Genomic DNA, 17,206 nt, shown 5'->3' with positions numbered 1-17,206 from the left:
AAAAAAGATCCGCACGCAAGAATTCTCGCACATAGTATTGTGCCTACTGCCAGGTGCTGCGAAAGATAGATGTTGCATACGAACTTTAAAATTATGTATTCATGGAATGCCCTTTCAAGAGTGAATAAGCTGCGTCCGTTAGTTCAAGAAGAGGAATTCTAGAGCACAAGATGGTAACATTTATGCCACTGGACGCGCGATATCTGGCAGATGTTTGACAGAGAGATCCTAAATAGTCATTCGCACATATTTAAATAATAGCTATTCTAGCCCATGAAACATAACGGAAACGCTTAAGAGATTGAAACTGTTGATACCTTGACTCAGCGAGAAATCGAAGGCCAGCAATGGTGTGGATGCGTCTGTACATGAGAAGTTTAGTTCGTTGCTTCTTCATTTCTTCTTTTCAAATTGCGCAATCCTTACTCCAGGCTGTTTCATTGCTGGTGCGTTATTATTTCCAATTTCTGGTTGGAAAGGACGGTGCACAAGCGTGGAGAAACAAACAGTTGGACGTGAGCATTGTGAAGTGTGAAAGCAAAAACAAGAAGGCATACCGGTACACACCAAGAAAATAAAGACACTTCTTCTACCCAGATACATAAACACGGCCTTTTGCGAAGGTAGGCTTAAAACCACGGCAGATGCATTACAAGCCAAGTAAACCAATCGTCAGGGCGTCATGTATACAGCCACTGCGTAATATGTGAGGAAATCAGCCCACACAACAGGAGCGGTCAGAAAAGACGGCGGCCTCCTGGTTCCCTGAACAGTGGGTGGTTTTTAAACTGCAAAAGCAAAGGAAGCTCCAAACCTACGTCATTAGCGAAAGTAAGTTAGGGTGGTGATCAGTGTCTCTGAAAATGCCGTGAGAAATTATTAATCGGAAAGGATGACGAAGGCTGCCGTCCATATAATAAGCACAGCAGAAGGACCAGATAGATTATTCTGCTCGTTCGGGTATCCGCTGACTTGCATCTCAGTGATAGAATTAAGGGGATAATTTGCTCACCTGAGGTCTCACTTACAAATCGACCACCAGAATTTCCCAAGTTACCAAACTGACAAAAAGAAGTGTGAATTTCTGCACACATCAACAAACTGTAGCACAGCTCAAGCTGGATCTGTAAGTATACCCTGGTGCAGAGATATTGCTCAGTCATAAAAAACCAGGTTTTGCGGTGAAAGTTACAGATGCAAGTTTTTTCAACTCCTGTTATATAGAGGAAACGGCACCCTAATGATTACCGGTGCCAGTGCAATTTGTGATGAGGTAGCAAGTTTTACCAACAAAGTGCGGAAGTGTCCCACTCGGAACAATAGTTTACAATCTCAGAATCTTTGGAGGACCTACTCTGCAGCCCTGACCCCAAAATTTAGGAAGACAACATCCGTCAAGCTGCCGCTCATACCATGTTTCAAGGAATCATGACTGACAGCTAGAAGGGACGGCAGATGAATGACTTGCTTGACAGATAATAAATGAAATTTTTTCGCTCTTTCTTTTTAAGGTACATTGCTAGCGTGACACTGGAATAGCTACAAGGAACACCGACAATCTACGATTCATATAGATCCAGCCATGAAATGTAGTAGGTCATGCACCTAAGCACACGGGCGTCTGCCGCGGGGGGGGGGGGGGGGGCTCGGCCTACATACTTATGGAACGTCAGAACATCTGTGGAAATTTTTTTCCACTACTGTAGACTTTACATCGATTGGTAGCAAGCAGCATGGTCCCTGCCACTGGAGGTAGCCCTAGTGGTGAACCAGCATTTGGTCACTAGACTTTGCCTCTCTCTTTGTCTGAATTGGTCGCTATTACAACTGGCTTCCTCGGCGCTCACTCAAAAGTATATTGGCGCCAGTCGCTGGCGGGGCCTCCTGTGGTGGCCCCGCATTTATTCTCTGTACTACGGCACTCACTAGAGAAACCTTTTCAATTTTGTTGTCATTGCCATCCGCTTCATCAACGCTCATTTCAAAGCGGCGAATGTTGCTGGTGGGCAAACATTTACTCGCTTTTTCGTTCAAGGTTCTCTGATGGCCTGTGCTCCGTGTTTCATTTCTCGACAGGCTGCCACCTTGCTCTGTTCGGGTGCGGGCTGACTTGCTCGAGCTGTAAGACGTCACTCCCTTGAAACTCGCTGGCTTGTTGCCGGCACGTTCTTTCTCAGGAATGCGGAGTGATGGCTGCGGCTGCCGCAATAGAGCTGTTTAGACATACTGCTCGAAATGTGCCTTTTGTAATATATGAAATGACGGTGAAGTTATTTTCATGTCATGTTTAGATAGAATGTTTTTTTCAGCTTGCACGTTTTTCTCTTACGTGTATTTTCCCGGTCATTCTCTCTGCCATGCGTGACTAAATATTTTTGAAAGCTTTTTATGCAGCCGTGGTCCACAGTGTGCAGAGCCTAAGCACGCGGACGCTTCCAATGCCAGTCATTCATCGCTTCCATTTGACCAGCTTTACAAAAAGACTGGACAAGATATGACAATGCAGCTGGGGTTGTGTTCGACGCATTACCTTGGATTATTTAAAAGAGTGCAGAAGCTTCTTAATGTCTTAGTATTGCATTTTCTTGATTCTATTTTTCGAAAGCACTGAAGCACTCATGTCTAAATGTTTTTGTGTGTTCCTTTGCGCCCCATTTATGGGTCAACATAGATTTGGTGAACATATGATAAGCATCGCGGAGAGTAAGTGTAGAAGCTCTTTCTGGTGAATAACGTATCATTTGTAGTGACGACAAAAAGTTCATGCAGCTAAATCATTTGACTAGATCAGCCGCTCGTCAATCCAGGCCCAATTGTAGGACTTGTGGTTTGTAGTTTATGTGTCACTGTGAGTGCTTTCTCTTGCCTTCTGAGCTGTGTAAGAATTTAATGAAGTCACCTGTTAGGACTGGCGTCACCTCTAGGACTAACGGTTGCCCGATGTCAAATGAGCATTAAACGTAAGGCCCTTGACGTAATCAGTGGGGGCTGATTGTAATGGTTACAACCACTGGCGTTAGTCTTTAAGAAGACCACTGGATATGAAAGCGTCTTCTTTCTCCAAAGGGCTGAACCACACGCCCAACGAGCACCTTTTTGTCCTAGAGTGCAAGGTTTTTGACAGGTGGGTTGCACTATTTCTTTATTTATATTGTGGGGAGTACAACACGCGGGTATAGTGGGCTCATAATCAATCTTGGAAAACTATAAAAAATGCTTTGATTTTAACAAGACAGCCACTAGCATAAGGCAATTTTTGGCAGTAAGCGCTTTATTGATCATTGATGAACTTTGTGAATTTGCTGAACAAGTAAGTATTGGCTAATGCCGCTCTACCTGCAGAATGCCTGAGAGCTGCTATAGTCATCGGTGAAAGGCCTAGAGCAAGACAAGCTTCGGGCATACTGGCAGAATCACTGCCTTTGCCGAACAGTTTACTGTTTAGAGCCCAATGGGCCCTGAACATTGGACAATATAAATTGGGGTCTCAATGTGTTTTGTTCACGCATCTAAATCAAAAAGTCTCCATCTCCGTGCCAAATACAGTACCATTGCCTTCAATGCATGAAGAGATTATGGTATCGCATGCTTCTAGTGATACCAAAGGCCAAGACAATGGTATATTCACTGACTCGGAGCACTCCGTGTTCGCAGTAAGAATTCCTAAACAGCTTAGAACGGACAGAGTCACATATCTACACTTCTCCATTTCTACAATCTACAGTGGTGTTACTTATTAGAATGACGTCGATACCCAGGATAAGGTCGTTTTCACTTCTTGGAAAAGTCGTAGGTTCCCTTGTGACCTCTTGATCAATGACCCTTTCGCAGTGCAAACATCTTCGGGACAAAGTTAGACACTACCAATACAATGAAACGTGGTCGACGTTTTCCAGAAAAAAACATTAACTTGCCTGTTAAGCGGTGTTTCTACAACAATCACATTAAAAGCAGTAGCACTATAGTGTCCATTAAGGCCATGGTATGTATACAATCACAAAATTTTGCGCTTTGTAATAAACACAACAGTTAGGGTATTTTTTTGAAGACGATAGTCTTTCTTAGGGACCTTCGACGGAAACATTTTGGTCTGTATGTCTGTCTGTCCATTTGTCTGTCTGTACTTTTGTCTGTTTGTCCACTTTTAACGGCACCAGACACTCGAAACGGTCAATCCCATCTGCAGCGCCCACCGTTGTTGCTCAAGATTTAGCGCTCATGCTTTTGCAATTGTCGATTATTAAGCAATGATTGCGCATTTCTGGGGCCCCATAACAACACGTATATATTCTGCATGTACATCTTTAACCAAAACGGCATACATAAGTATTTTGAAGACCGTAGCGCTTATCACGCTGCGCTGACCGTGCAACGCTTGCGCGAAAAGCTGAGTGTTTCCAACGCTTTGCTAAGACAAGACGGTGGTGGCACCTTCCTGTCGCCTGCCGTTTTACACCTTATCACCACTGAGACGGGCGCCCACACCCGTCTCCGAGTTACGCGCTTTGTTTTCCAAGAAAACTGCCAGGTGGCGCTTATGGCTCACGTGTGATGGGACTTGATGCCCTCGTTCGCCTCCTCTGCACGCTGAGGCACTCCAATGCAGCGCCTTCAGAATACCGTTCACCGATTTTCTTGTGCAGAACACCAAATAAATTGTACACGCAATAAATCCACACGCAAGACTATCGTCTTTCGACGACATTTTCAGGTTAACATGCAGATACAGGGCCGATTTTTCATTAGGAGCTTGACTCTTTACAAAAACTTTCTCTTCCTTCTAGGACAAAAACACCTGTGGAGGTTATATCGAGTCACGTGCGATGCCACCTCTATTCGCCAAGCTGTCTAGATTCCCTAGTATTGTGATGGTGAGCGCCCACTTGGTGACAGAAACTGGTGAAGTCCAGGGAATAGAGATGGCGACCAATATAATAGAAACAGGTGGATGGTAGCTCAGGTGTCCGTACAAGTAGCTGCTACCAGTGGGCGGACCAGTGGGCAGATCAGTGCCCCAAAAGTGTGCTAATCGAGACTGCTGACTCAGGGGAGACGACCATTTATAGCACGGTTTGCACGCACGACCACAAAATCTTGAGGGATGACAAGTGAGACCCTAGCTGTAGCATACGGGGAATGGCGAAGTCATCATTGTTCGGAGAAGTGTTTACGTACATTGGCAGGTTCAGGAGTATTGGCTTAGGCGCGACACTCAACAAATCACTCGTTGGCCGGTGGTATGAATTTGGAACAAAAACGCTTAGAGCACTGCAATCCCCGGTAAAAACTCAGCACTTACGGCTTTGTACGCCGAGATGTTGCTACTTGCACCGCGTTGAAGTGTGGATGACGGACGAATATACAGACGTTGATGCACCGATATGTTTTTGTTAGCATCATTTCGCAAGTGCAAACAACTGGTTATATAAATACCAGCAACTCTATAACATATTGAACTCGTCAACTGTGCGTGCAATATTTATGCATATTGTAACAGGTAATGAGTATGAGCCATAACTGTAGCGTGAGATGGCTTGGAAATAGAGAAAGAAGAGAACATTGCTTCATTGTCTGGAAGTCAGCAAGACGTCGATTCGTGGCTGTCTGTTATTTCGTTCGTGGCATTGGTGGAGGTGCTGGGTATGGTCGAAGTTTTTCTTATAGAGGACTCCATCCCTGATGCAGAACGAGGCCAGCGAACGTGCGAAGTTTCAAGGAAGATTGCTTTTTCGACATTCGAGGTAGTCGATGAGTGGGCTTAGCTCCATGTCGTCGCATTGTTGTTGAGCCAAGTAGGTTGCTGATACAGAGGAAAGGATTGTATCGTCCTCTTCAACGTCCGTGTTCCTACTTCCGATCGGCGCACTCGAGAGACTGTCAGCATCAGTGTGTTTGCGTCCTGACTTTTGAGTGACTGTAACGTCAAATTGTTGCAGCCGAAGGCTCCACCATGCTAGACGACCGGAAGGATCTTTGAGGTCGGTGAGCCAGCATAAAGAATGGTGGTCGCTAACAACCCTGAATGGTCGACCGTACAAATAAGGCCGAAACTTTATTATAGTACAAACAACGGCCAATCATTATTTTTCTGTGGCAGAATAGTTTTTTTTTCGGCGGATGATAGTGTTCGACTTGCAAGGCGACCACGCGCTCTACGCCATTTTGCCATTAAACCAATACAGCTCCAAGTCCGACGTTGCTGGCATCCATGTGTAGCTCTGTGGCAGCGTTGTCGTCAAAGTGACCGTGTACAGGTGGGGCTTGGAGATGGTTTCGCACGTGTCAAAGGCGTGATGCTGATCTTGACCCGAAACAAATGGTACGCCGTCTCTTGTAAGATCTTTTAGCGGTTCAGCAATTTTAGAAAAGCCTTGGACGATGCGTCTGTAATAAGCGCAGTTCCCAAAATCGGCGGAGCTCGCGCTTGTTCGTTGGGACAGGAAATGCGGCAACAGCTTTCATTTTGTCAGGGTCTGGGTGTATACCGGCGTGGCTGACAACGTGACCAAAAAACTTCAGTTCCTCGAAAGCAAAGTGGCATTTCTCCGGTTTGATAGAAAGTCCAGCTGTTCGAATCACCTGAAAAACTCTCTGTAAGCGCTGGACGTGCTGCTGAAACGTGTCCTAGAAGACGACCACATCGTCAAGGTAGACAAGACACGATTGACATTTTAGCCCAGAATGAACCGTGTCCATCAATCTTTGAAAAGTACACGGGGGCCGAGCATAAGCCAAAGAGAAGGACCTTGAACTCGTAGAGTCCGTCAGGAGTAATGAAGGCAGTCTTTTCGCGGTCGCGCTCATCAACAAAAATTTGTCAATATCCGCTGCGTAGATCCATGGAAGAAAAGTAACGAGCGGTGCGAATGCGGTCCAGCGAGTCATTTAGTCGTGGTAAAGGATACACGTCTTTCTTCGTGATCTTATTCAACTTTTGGGAGTCGACGCAAAATCGCATGGTACCATCTTTTTTGCTTTACTAACACAGCAGCGGACGCCAAGGGACTGGTCGATGGCTGAATGGCATCGTCCTTGAGCATCTGCTGGACCTATTCGCATATAGCGTCTTGTTCTTTTTGCGAGACTCTGTAGGCGTGCTGTCAAATGGGTCTCTTGTTACGCTCGGTGATGATACGGTGTTTGGCGAGCGGTGTTTGGTTCACTTTCGAAATCGTAGGGAAGCAGTCCCAATATGAGTCGAGTAGCTTTAAAAGGCGTTCCCATTGTGCGGATGGTAGACCCTGTTTTTCGTCGAGAGTACTTGTGAACGTCATGGCGGAATGGTCGCATGACGGTAAATGGTAGATAATATTGAAGGACCAGGGACGTCGGCAATCTCCTCAAGGTATGTGATACTCCTCGCTGAAATTCGTGACTAATACTTAAGCCTGCTTTCTCCTGGGCTGAACAATACCTCGGGCAATGCATATTTGTTGTGGAACTAATAGGCACAAATGTCCTTCCGCAAGTACAGCATCGGGGACGTCTTGGTCACATTCAACGATGATAAAGAGGCTGCTGCGGGGAGGAAGAGTAACAGATTTGCAGGATACACGTAGCGCAGCCTTCCATAAGTCGGTGGTTTCAGGTTCAGAATTAAATGGGTCCTCGAACGACACCTGCAAGTCTCGTAGGTGAATAATTGCGCCATGTTCGCGAAGAAAGTCCAGTCCCAGAATGAGTGGACGGGAGCACACAGGCAATACGAGGAAAGACCCTGTGAACGTCGAAGCATGAACTCGAACACGGGCTGTGAACATTCCAGCCGGCGTGACGAGGTGGCCCCCTGCCGTGCGCAACGGGGGTCCTTGCCAAGGCACAGTTATCTTTCTCAGTTGGGATGCCATGGTGCTGCTCATAACCGAATAATCAGTGCCGGTGTCGACGAGGGCAGTAACGACGTGATTATCGACGTGTACGGTGATGTCGGCGGAAACAGTCTTAACACTTTCGGAAACGACTGAAAAATCAAAACAGTCTTCGTCAGGTTCTTGCGCCGAGAGAGGCTCTTTGACAGTTCATTGGGACGCGGCTTCACCCCCAGGAGCCGCGGTTTCTAGTTTCCCCTGCGGGGATTCGGTGACCGGCCTCTGAAAGCAGCACAAGATGACGAGGGAATACTAGGTGACGTGGGGAGGCGAGGTGATGGTGATCGTGATTGGGAGCGTTGACCAAGACGAGGAGCTTGCTGGCCCGTAAGGTACGCTTCGATGTCGCGGGGACGCTCACCGTAACGCGAGCACCGAGCATCAGGGTGAAAGGCACGAAGACCAATTTGGTGGTACTGGCAATTGCGGTAGACGTGACACGCTTCGCCACAGTGGTATACTCGGTGACAGCTTTTCTTGACAGCACTGTGGAAGCTATAGAGCCGAACCGCCTGCATGCGCGCGCGCCGGGAAATAGTACCTGTTTTATTTTCTGATTCTAATAGCTACTTGGCCCGAATAAATAAAACTTTCTTCATTATAGGGATAGAACAAGTATGAGACGCTCTTCTTGGAAAAGAAGTTATCTTGCGCCCTAGTTTTTTTTCTTTTTTATTTCTTGGACGGCACCACGTGTTCCGCACGCCGGCTGCGTCTGCTGCTTGCTCTAGCGCGGCGAGCACAGCATCGGCCGTGAAAAAGGTGCTCATCGTTGGGACGCGCCGTCTTTTATACATCACGCATCAAACTTTCCAGCCTTATCACTGGTGGCCACGCAAACTCTGAAATAAGCTTCACTGTTCGCGTCTTGCGCGCAATCTTAACAACGATCTACAACAATTGTGAGGGTTCTCGAACACTGAGGCGCAGTCTGCGCCGATCATTTCTGACAGCCTTTGAGAGCGTAAACCGAATACAGCAAAACTGAAACAAGACAGGCCCGTGGCCGGATCGTGCCGCAACCGGCCTTCCGTTTCGCCTGTACCAGGGCTCAATACCAAAAACGTTAACATTCGATCACGTGTGGCGCGTACCCGTATATACGTGGCTGAACACGGAACCTCAACTTCACTGTTATAAAGGCTGAATAATGCTGGGAAAACGTTCTGAACAACGGAAAATTTTAAATGTACCAGTATATATACAGCACAGTAACTAGCTGCATGTATGCACTCTCATCAAAGTTTAACTCTGACGTTCCCATTTTGCAACATACATTTTGCTAAACACACTAGCGCAGCGAGCAAGCAAAAACCGAAACTGGAACAGAAATCGGCTGCAAGCTGCCGGACTACTTGCGTAGTAACACAAATGTGTGGAGGCCCCGCTTCCGCAGCCTTCGCTCCACTGTCAAGAAAAGCTGTCGCCGAGTATAGCAGAGTGGAAGGTTATCTGACGTACGCCGCACGCTGGCCTTTGTGGCGTTCTGTCACGATCCAGACGGATGATAAATGGGTGCACTTGGAAACCTTGAGGCAGGTGGCGGAGTCGAAGAGGTGCCCTGAAATAAATGGCTAGCCTGATCCATTGTCCTCATAGTGGTATCAGGAGCATGTCGTGCCGGAGATCGCAGGGCCGCCGCATAAGTCAGCACAGAGGCCTCAAGCAATGGCGCGGGTAGGGTGACCACCGGTCGGATCTCATTTCGGATTAGGTCTGCGAGAGCATTTGCGGTTGGTTGGGGTCCCGCTGCTTGGAGTTGGTGCAGCTCGTCCCACGTGACGCTTCTTATGAACTCTGCGAGGGCATGCCTCTCGCTGTCAGCCGCGATAGAGCATGCAGCAGTAGTGACGTCGTGGTGTTCATACTGTGACGAGCGATGCTAAAGAAGTCGCTTCATTGTGGTTGCCTCATTTATGGACTCAGCCACATCGTCGGTCGATTGCGCATGAGTCCGGCGAGGAGTGGCTCTTTTAAACCATGCTTTATTATAAATGCCGCACTTTCTTTTCCTCAGACATTGCAGGGTCGGCACGCTTGAAGAGTCGAAGCATGTCCTCGACAAACATCGCAAATCTCTCGTTAGGTCGTTGGTTTCCAGACGAGATGGCCTGCTCCGCTCTCTCTTTCCTTTCGACGCTGCGGTATGCATCGCGAAACTGTCGGCTGAACTCTTGCCACGTTGCAAAGGAACCCTCGTGATTCTCATACCACAAGAGTGGAAACTTGGAATTAGTTGGTGCGTAGTCATATTTGCAAGATGTTTTGCATAAATGACAAGTTTGTGTTTTGCGTAAATGATACCACGTTTTGGCAGAGTCTTCCAACGCAAAGTAAACTCTCCGCAGTTTGCGAGCTTCATCCCATTCGTTGATGTTGGCGACTCGATCGAAGTGGTCAAGCCAGTCATCAACATCCTCATAAATGTCTCCATGAAATGAGCGTGGTGTTTGCGGCACATGAAAACATGCGGGAGAAAAGAATAATCGTCGTTGGTCTGACTCGCCTGGTTGGTAGTCGAGGTTGCCATCAAGTATAGAGAGAGAGGACCGTATTCGGGAGATAGTCCTCGCAGGCGGCGACTGCTTCTTGCCGTGGGAGCTGTAGCTGTCAAGTAGCTCGGTGTGTCGGCTGAAATCTGCAGTCCAGGCGCATTTACCCAGCACCTCCACCAGTGCCATGTCTGGTGGCACTGGTGGTGGTCTTCATCTGGAAACCGGTGAATTGTGGTTGCCACCGATTATGCAACGCGTCACAGCGAAACAAAGGCCCTGCCCAAAGCTACGGCAGCCAAAAGCGCCCAGTTTTTCGTCACCAGCATCGTACTTCGTCACGGAGCACCAGCTGTGATAATTACTGATCGTGGGACAGCTTTCACCGCAGAGATGCTACAAGAAGTGCTGAGCCTAAGTGGTACAGAACATCGGAAAACCACGGGTTATCACCCCCAAAGAAACGGACTCACTGAACGGTTGAACAAGACCATTGCCGATGTGCTGTGAAAGTATGTGGTCGTTGATCACAGGAACTGGAATGATATACTCCCTTACGTAACTTTCGCTTACAATACAGCAGTCCAAGAGAGTACAGGTTTCACCCCATTCCGCTTAGTTTATGGTCGAGAGGTCACTACAATGCTCGACGCAATGCTCCTTCCTAAGAACCTGGACATGTTGAACGCGGACGCTGCCTTGTTCGCTCAACGTGCCGAGGAGGCCCGTCAACTCGCCCGATGCCGTATTCAGGCTCGCCAAACTGCCGACGCACGCCGCTACAACTTTACACACCGAGAGGTTACCTTCCAACCAGGCGATGAAGTGGGGTGTGGACCCCCATTCGAGAGCATGGTCACTCGGAAAAGTTGCTGCGGCGCTACTTCGGCCCTTATAAAGTTCTACGCCGACTCAGTGACGTTACATACGAAGTTCTCCCTGAGGGCACCTCAAGACGTTCCCGTCGGTTTTCACAGAGTGATGTAGTGCATGTTTCAAGGCTTAGGCCATATTTCTCGCGTCAGCATTCAAACGTTGACTGACTTACCATGCAATGACTATTTTTGTCACTTTTGTTTTTTTTTATTGTCTTGTGCTCTAACTCATTACTTTATTGAGTACATCCATGATACCAGCCCACTTTTTTGCCTTACGACGAAGTTGTTACATTCCATGGTAGTGTCTTTTCTTTCAATATTTTTTCAATGCTCATCAGCAGCATCGAGACGACGCTTTTCGTGGAGAGGGAATAATGTCAAAGGTAATAGGTATGAGCCATAACTGTAGCGTGAGATGGCTTGGAAGTAGAGAAAGAAGAGAACTTTGCTTCCTGGTCTGGGAGTGAGCAAGACGTCGATTCGTGGCTGTCTGTTATCACGTTCGTGGCAATAGATATATAGAGTCATTATATGACGTGTTGATAAAGTATTACAACAGGGTCACCTTCCGTCTGCGTGCTTCGCATCGCGTCGATCTCCAAGACATGTGGAATCTGCTGATTCAGTTTTTGCTGCTATGGTTTGTTCAGGTCCACTGTATTGCAAAGTCAAGAGTCCTATAGATCTGGTTAATCATCAATAATTACTAAATCTCTATTGCGCCAGTCACATTAATTTCTTGCGCTCTTGGTTTCAATTGTATGAACGAAGAAACCCATTCGCATAGAATTTCATGAATATTGTGGTAGTGAAATTAGAAAAAAACATGTACGGGCATGCAGACACAACTCTAGTTGTGTAGTACGTGTTGCACGATATTAAAATGAATTGAGGCGCTGTGCTGACGCACTCATACATAGCAACTAATTTCTTACTAGGCGCTTGAACATCGTACGAGTGGTATATCACTTATGAAGAATTTCGATGAGAGTTGGGACGGGAGTGCGCCCTTCTCATTTGCCGGTCGTCCACATTCATACAGTGAAATGGCTGCTACCTTTTCAGCATATCATACATAGAGACCGTGGGTGCAAAAGGGAAGAACGGCTGAGATGGAGTGAAGTAAAGACAAGGTAGACGAAAATGACGACCAAAAGGCCAGGAGTGGCCCTACTTCTTCAATAAAAACCACAAGTGCATGGCTGTCTCAGCTAGTTCAGGCTGCTTGATTCATCAACCACCACCTAGGAATGAGGTTGATAGTTACCAAATGAAACTACGACATCTTGCGCCTTATCAGTGTATGAGCGCCGTGTGGTACTTCTAAGTGTTTATTTACTAGCGGGTTCAGTATCGGGAATTACCGAGTTTATTACTCAGCATTGGGAATTACCGAGTTACAGAATTTACGCAAGGTTTCACAGTAGAGTTTGCGTGATCGAGGTCTGGCCATGTATTGTTGATAGCAAATGAATATAATACACAACCAGGTAGCACTTGGAAACCACTGAAGCACTATATATGTAGAAATGTCAAGACGAGAAGCTGCAATGTTAAGCAATGAGGCAGTGTTTGCCGTCAGTCTGCTCTCTCTTATTTTTAGTAGAGCGCAGAAAAAGTAGTGAGATTTTCCAGAATACTGTAGCCTATTTGTGCTATAGGAGTTTTACATTGTAACTGTTCACAATGAATGACAGATAGAGTGCAAAATACTAAACAGTACAAAAAAGGACTGGGGCTCAACTCAGTTATTACTCACGGTTCGAGACAGTTTTGTTTAGTCTTAATGCTTAGGTCACTTCACTATAACGTTACGCTTCTTGATAAGTGTGGCTCGTTCTTCTTTCGTCAGCTCAGCTCACCACCTCCTGTTGGTTTCGCACCAAAGATGATGCTCGGCTTCTTTCAGCCTCTGTGGCTCAATTTCCATAGGTGCTGACAAATCGCACCAACCCACCCCTTCTATATACAGTACGTAACATCGGCTTCTCCACTATTTTTAGGTAGTGTTATGCCAGAAGGCTCGGCGAGTGGTGGTTTCAGGTGCGGTGGTTTCTAAATGACGGCTGTGCTGGGGTGGTATGAAATCAACGCAGCGCTTGCAATTAGAGAGAGCATACATAAATAGCTCTGCTACACTATACACATTGTGAAAAATTGCTTCCATCTGACGCAGGTTTGATCAAGCCACCAATATGCGCAATGTTCGAGGCTTGTCGCCCAGTCCTATTGCTGTCACTGTTTTTTCTTATCTTGTTCGTAGGTCCTTCGATAGAAGGGAAAGCAAAAAAAAAAAACGTCAGGCGAGCGTGTAGGGGCTTGTAAATGGCAGCGGCTAGCAATAGCTATTATACTTTAAATGAAAGAAATTCTGAATTCACTTCTCTAACTATACTAGCAGATGACCATGTGGTAGCACATGAGATGACAATGATATTCATAGCTGAAGAAACTGTTTTGTAGTAGGCTCCTAGGCAGCAGCAGCAGCATGTTGTAATCATTTGAATGTACGTCTGTTAATGCAACGCTTGCATTCTTGTGCTTCACGTGTGGTCGTTTTTCAACACGAACAATAAACAATCATTGCAGTATGAGATAAACTGCATGGCCTCAAACTTTGTCGTCCCCTTTATAACATGACTAGCGTGCTTGGAAACTGTCAAGATTGAATTAAGATGCACCTTCACGATGTGCCTGATTGTCGTTGATGTATATAATACCATCGTGATGTGTCGTTAAAGTTATAATTATCTGCACCTATTGACACTTGGTAGCTGAATACGTACTGATTATCACGCTTTCTGACGTTTCCGAATGAATTGAAAAAAAAAACAGGCATGTAATCTCTTCTTGACTTATTCGACATTTACTGGTACCTCCAAGGATGTGATTCTTATTAGCCGGTTGAGTGAAAAACCTCTACTGGGAAGTGAATTGTGAGTAAAAACTTCATTGAAATTGTCCAGTGGTATTTAGCGGGATGGGGCTACAAGCACCCCAACCTCAGTGATTGCCTGGAGTCCTTGGACACGGGCTGCTTCCTTGGCGTTGCGGACTGCCCACAGTTGATCGGCGAGGTCGCGGCTATACGGAGCCGGCTCCCATCGCACCTCCCTATTCGACTCTGCTATGTCTACCCGGTTCGTAGAGGAGTGCTGCACGCTCCCGGTGCACTTCCACAACATGTGCTGCAGCGCCGCTCTTTCTCCAGAGGCTTTACAGTCATCTGATGAATAAATGTCTGGGTAACAGAGGCACAGGATCATTGGGTTCGGGTACGTGTGAGTCTGTAATATTCTGTAAGCAACCTCCTGTTTCTTGTTTAGTTTTTCGCGTGGCGGTGGATATTTGCATCTGTTCAGTCTGTAGAGTTAGGTGATGTCTCTGAAATTGGTCATGCGATCCACACACTTCAACTACGGCACTGTTCTTGATGTCTGCGAGACATTGGGGCTGCCGGCAGGCGCCACTGCTCGGCGTGCAAGGCCTCAAGCCGCAGCGTGGGCCACCGTGTTGTCCGCAAATGGAGGATCTGTGGGGGTGGGGGTCCATATGAGGAAACTGTCGTGTTGTGACTAATATTGCCTTCGTGAATTTTGAGAATGTGTGCTTGTTTGTGGGAGATCCGGCCTGCTGGTGTAGTTGCCTAGGGCCGCCTGAGAGTCACCTATTATCACTTCAGCGCCCGTGGTAGCTATCGCGAGGGCTATCGCCCCTTCTTCGGCCACCTCCGTTTCTTACGTGCGTATTGCAGTGGTCGCGATGCAAGCTCCTGCGCAAATCGTGATCGCTACGGTAAAACCGCGTTGCCGCTCGTAACGGACCGCGTCTACGTGAACGGTGATTTTACTGGGCAATGTTGGCAATGTTGTGCGCTTCGATTAGTTCATCGAGGGTATTGTGCAACTCCAGCTCGAGAAATGTTTACATGCTAGTATTTATTATTAGGGCTATTGCGCATTTGCACGCCTTGCGGAGGAGACGGTCTAGCTTGGTTCATTCAGTTGCCTGCCACTTAAGGTAGAAGGTGACGTACGTTATGTGGCTCATTACGAAATCATGTAACAGACGAATGGTATTGCTTTTTTTTATTACGCTATAGCGATTTGTTATTCATTGCAGTAACCGGAGCATTCTATTGACAGCCCCTTCTACTCTGCGTATGGTTTCACTTTTGTGGCCATTGGCCGACAGGTGCAAGCCGAGTACTCGAATGTTGTTAACTTGTGGAATGACGGCGCCGTCCGATCTTACAACTTTATTACCTTCGTTTTCACGCTCGCTGGAAAAATCGGCATTCTTCGGTTTACGGCTTATGCATGTGCGTCTGTTGAGAAGGAGCTCCCATTTAGCCACAGAATGTTAGAGACCCGTGTAGCGAAGGTAGTCCTGTACCACGTCGACCTCCTCTTGCAACGTTTGCTCGATATGTCCGTCATTCCCCTCGTCAATCCAGAGGGTGATATCATCAGCATATAAGCTGCGGTGGAGGCCTTCTGTCTCAGCCAATTTTTGTGGTAACCCGACAAAGACGACGTTAAAAATTATGGGTGATATTAGGGAGCCCTTCGGCGTGCCCTTGACCCCCCTTGTCTATATGTTGCAATTCTAGTCCACCGATGGCTCAACGGGCCTGGCGACCGGTAAGGAAAATACATACGTGGTGGTGCGTTCTTTCGCCGAGTCCTAAGCTCGTATGTTTTGAAGTATTGCAGCGGGTTTAACGTTGACGAACGCTTTTTTTTGAGGTCGAGCACTAGTAGTGCCTTTTTAGATCGCGTGGTATTGTCTACGATACCGTGTTTCAGTTAAAGCATAACGTCCTGCGTGAAAAGGTTACGACGGAACCCCTATATCGTGTTCCGGAACACGTATCGGTCCTCGTGGTAGTGGGTAAGACGAGCGAGAACCACATGTTCCGTGACCTTACCAGCGCAGGAAAGTCAGATATATCGGTCGAAGATTATCAATCTCTTCCCGTTTGCCCGGTTTAAGGATCATAACTATGCGCACAGTTTTCCACGCGCTCAGTACATTTTAAGGCAAAATTACCCAAAAAAGGTGTAACGGAGCCCAATAGGCATGCGCGAAGAACGGATAGACAGTTGAGGAGCAACCACAGAGGGAAGCGTCTCGCGCGAAACCATTTAGCCTCCAAAGGGATGAACCGTACGGGCATTGCAGGCAGCACGAAAAGCGTTGCTAAGGTGACAATCCTCCTTCTCCACAGAACACATGTCCTTCTCCTCTTGTGCAGGCTTACTCTTTCCCCGTGTTGTGCCGGAGACGGTTCCCACTGCGTCGCGCTCGGAGTGCTCGACCACGGCCGCCTGGATTCGACAATCTTAGAATTATGACGAGGTGCTTGTGTGCACGCTTGGATGAGCGTGGGCTGCTGCTTTTGCGTTTCGCTGCACCCATGAAATTTGGGGCAAGTCTCGACACGTCACCACGCCGCGCTGTATATCTCTGGCTTCAAGATAGTCACGACCAACAACGACAGCAAGAGTTGTGAAGACCAATATGGCAGACGAGAAGGCAGCAGGCCTATCGAATATATACTTCAATCTGACTCAGGGCAGAAAACAGCGCTGGATTTTAAGGCAAGTAGGGTATCATTCTTTATTCTACTCAACTTGTCGCGTGTGTGATACGAATCACGCTTGCCGGCAACGGGCTCGGTCGTGTTGTATATCGCACGCACGAAATGCACCGCGAAGGTCAGCTTCGGCGTCTGCAGTTCGTCTGTGCTTTGCAACCGCCTGGAAATTGGCCGCCATTGCCGTCGGACTCCCGTACGCTCGCTCATTGAGGGCTCGCCTATTTTCGCCGCCGTGATGAACTCTGGGCTGATGATATTGGGCTGAGACCTCGTCGCTGTTTTGGGAGTCGTCGAAAATACGTTGCGGGTTCTCGTAAAGAGCTTGGTTGTAGTATGTCGCATGCTGTAAGTGCCCCAACACGGGCT

Source organism: Rhipicephalus microplus, chromosome 6, assembly GCF_043290135.1.
Source record: "Rhipicephalus microplus isolate Deutch F79 chromosome 6, USDA_Rmic, whole genome shotgun sequence".
Classification (NCBI taxonomy): Eukaryota; Metazoa; Arthropoda; class Arachnida; order Ixodida; family Ixodidae; genus Rhipicephalus; species Rhipicephalus microplus.
Note: the sequence above shows the minus strand (reverse complement) of the source record.